Source organism: Myotis davidii, unplaced genomic scaffold, assembly GCF_000327345.1.
Source record: "Myotis davidii unplaced genomic scaffold, ASM32734v1 scaffold2238, whole genome shotgun sequence".
Classification (NCBI taxonomy): Eukaryota; Metazoa; Chordata; class Mammalia; order Chiroptera; family Vespertilionidae; genus Myotis; species Myotis davidii.
In genome coordinates, this window is record NW_006288962.1 from 3318 (window position 1) to 7187 (window position 3870).

Sequence of the window (3870 nt, forward strand, 5' to 3'; positions counted from 1 at the left end):
GCCACCTGTGGCCCACATGAACTTCAGTCAGAGAATGCAGTGTTAGCTATGCCAAAGGTCTCTGATGGATCCCTATGGAACTTTGTCTCTAGGATTATTTCTTATCTTACTCCAAGAGAAAGGTCCAGGGCTAAGGCTTCCTGGGCCTCAGGCCTGGCTTTGACTCTCCAAGAGAGAGCCAATGTAGTGTCCATGGCAGTGTTGTGCCTATATTGAACTCTTGGAAAGAGTCCCAGGGCTTTGTCTGCCCAATGTGTCATGCTTTGATCAACCTCTCCTAGAGAAAGGCTGAGCTCTTCCGGGAGAGACTTGGTTATTTGGGCGAATTTGGGCTCTCCAAGGTTCTGAAGCTTGGCTTTAAGGCTCTAAGGTTAGACTAGTATCCAAAGCTAGCATCAGTCTTGAATGATGTCATGCTGCACATTGACTAATCATAGGCTTCTTTTAAAAATATAATTGTTATTGATTTCAAAGAGGAAGGGAGAGAAAGATAAACAACAATGATGAGAGAGATTCATTGATCAACTGCCTTCGGAAGACCCACACTTGGGATTATACCCACCACCGGGACATGTGCCCTGACCAAGGATCGAACTATGGCCTCCTGGTTCATAGGTTGAAGCTGATGCTCAACCACTGAGTCACACCATCCAGGCTGAGCAGGTAACTCTTATTCCCATTTCACAGATGAGAAACCAGAGGCTCTGGGTAGTTAAGTAACTTACCAAAAACCACACAATTGGTAAATGGCAGAGCTGAAATCACAATCTTTCCCAAGACTCCTTTCTTAATAAGATGGTTTTGATACTTCTATAACTTCCATAAATGGTTATCAAATCTGTCTTGCAGCAAATAAAGTTATAGCAAGGTTTCAGTTTGTTTTCAAACATAAAACACGTTTGCTCATAATAGATAGATAAGGTTGCATGGTAATTTGGTGAACCATGGTACCTGAACTGTCATTTGAACAAATAGAGCAGAGAGGGAAGGAAGAATGGGCTCGTAGTGGAGTTTTTGAGACCACAGGAGCTCTGCAGTCTTGGGGACATGCCTCCTCCTGTCACCACACCAATTAAATGTGTCCTGTTTCAGTGCACTACACAGTTGGACCTGAAGTTGCTTTCAGCCCAAGCCCCCTATGGAAATATGGGTGATCATTCCAAGATGCAAACAAATATTGCTCTTGCCCTCAGGATGAAGGCCAACTTGCTAAAAAGGTTAACAAGACCCTTCCTGCCTGAACTATCTCTTGCCTCATTTAGTCATTCAACAAATATTAACTGAGTGACTTTCCTATGCTCAGCAGAGCAGATACGACAGTGCAAGAAGCAGATTGAAGCCTCCATCCTATGAAACTGCACATACATTCCACTGAGAGGGAGGAGATAATAAGCAAGTAAACCTTAGTTATGTCTGAAGGTGATTCATCATATTGAGAAAAATAAAGCAGAGAGGAATGTGAGAAGTATCTGGGAATGGTGGTGGAAGCTACAATTTTAACAGGTTTGCCAGGGAAGGCCCCACAAAAAAGCAATGTTTGATTTCTGCAGAAGGCAAAGGAAGATTCTGTGGAGCTCACTGAGGGATGTGCTTATCTCACTGTTGAAGCAGCAAGTTCAAGGGCTACTATCAACACTGACCTTTCACTTCCTGGATAAGGCCATCAAGCATGTGTCGCGTTTCCCTCCGCATCCTGCGTGATTCAGGGTTCAGGTCTGGAAGAGGAGCCCCACACAAATGAAAAAGAAAAGACACGATATAATTTGGGAATACTGGGGGACCAGAAGGGTAAGTCCAACTCAGGAGGAAGGACTTCCACTGTGCTCAGGCCTCACCAAGCTTTTTATAGTGAGAGGTAAACAAGGTAGTGGTTACCAGGGTTCTTGTGAGTTTCACTTGTTTTAACCATGGTTACACTTCCTGCACTTACTCAGCCCATTAGCTTCCCAGATAAGATCTAGGGAGTGTTATAAGGTAAGCCTAATTATGCTAAGAGGACTGAGCCCTCTAAGCTGGGACTTGTTTGTGACTGCCAGCATGTCAGTCCAAGGCTCAACCCTATACCAGTTTCCCACAAGCATGCCCTTCCTTCTCCAGGGAACACACTCCTCCCTTATAATTCCTCCTCAGTCTTCAGATCTGGCTCGTTGTGCTGCCCATGGCATGCCAGGAAACTGAACACTTCCTACCAATGTCTACAGTGACACTCACACATGCACAGCTACCTATCTTCCCAGGTACACTGTAAGCTTCATGAGGGCAGAAACCAGACTGCTCTGTTCCCTGGTAACAGCAGTGCCTTGTACATGGACTGGAAATGCATACTCACTTGATCTATAGATATATTGTTAACCCTCACCCAAGGATATTTTAAGAGAGAATGAAACGGAGAGGGAGAGGGAAAGGGAGAGGAAGAAGCATTGATGTGAGAGATACACATCAATCGACTGCCTCCCACTCATGCCTTAACCAGGGCCAGGGACTGAGCCTGTGACTGAGGTACATGCCCTTGACCCTTCAGTCCATAGGCTGGCAGTTTAACCACTGAGCCAAACCATCCAGGGACACTTGATACATATCTGCTGAACAAAAGAATAATGATCACACTGGGGAGGAACGAAATGTTATGGCCCAACTATGTTCAAATGCAAAGGGCCATTGAAGAGGCTTGTCCTCTGTGTACATCTGAATCCTCATTTCCCAAGAGGAAAGTTAATTTTTAGAGCTGCTTTGCTGGAGTTGTCTACATTAGTGTGCAACTAGTGTGGAGTTGATCATTTCCTTATTTTTTCAGAGACTAACCAGTCTCAGATATCTCTTTCTCTGGACTGTCATATATATTTCCTCCCATAACATTTACATTACTTTTAGGTATTCATGATAAATTAATAGTTATTGTGTTCCCACAAACAGCCACCACTCCAATGAATATCCATACCCTTTTCCTTTGTTTTGAAATATGGCTAGAGTTAAAGAATTTTCTAGACAAATATACATCTTTTCTTTTGTCATATCAGCTTTGGTTTTTTGAATTTTAATTGTCTCTGTGTTTCTTTTATTTCCATCGCAGTCGTTGTATCAGGATATAAAGCCAATAATAGCAGATTTCTTTTCTTTTTTTTAAATATATTTTGATTTTTTACAGAGAGGAAGGGAGAGAGATAGTCAGAAACATCGATGAGAGAGAAACATCGATCAGCTGCCTCCTGCACATCCCCTACTGGGTACATCCCCTAGGTACATGCCCTTGACCAGAATCGAACCTGGGACCTTTCAGTCCACAGGCCGACGCTCTATCCACTGAGCCAAACCAGTTTTGGCAGCAGATTTCTTTTAAAGCTTAGTATTAAATATAATATACTAAAGGCCCAGTGCACAAAAATTTGTGCACTAGGGGGTTGGGGGGGTCCTCAGCCTGTCCTGTGCCCTCTCACAGTCTGGGACCCCTTGGGAGATAATGACCTGCTGGCTTAGGCTGCTCCTGGGTGGCAGAGGGCAGGCCAATCCCTAGGTGCAGCCCCTGGTCGGGCTCACAGTAGGGCTGGATGGGGAGTTGGGGCACCGCCCCCTGTCATACACAGAGCAGGGCAGGTGCCGCCCACTTTCACCCACAGAGCAGGGCTGATCAGGGCGTTGGGGCACCACCACTGTCACACTCAGGGTGCAGCTGATGGGGAGGTTATGGCTCTACCTCATCACACACAGAGCAGGGCCCGTGGAGGGGGCTTTGGGGCACTGTAATCTATCACCCACAGAGCAGGGATGATCAGCGGGTTGGAGCACCGCCACTCTCATACTCAGGGCATGGCTGATGGGGAAGTTATGGCTCTACCCCATCACACACAGAGCAGGCAGGGCTCATGGGTGGGT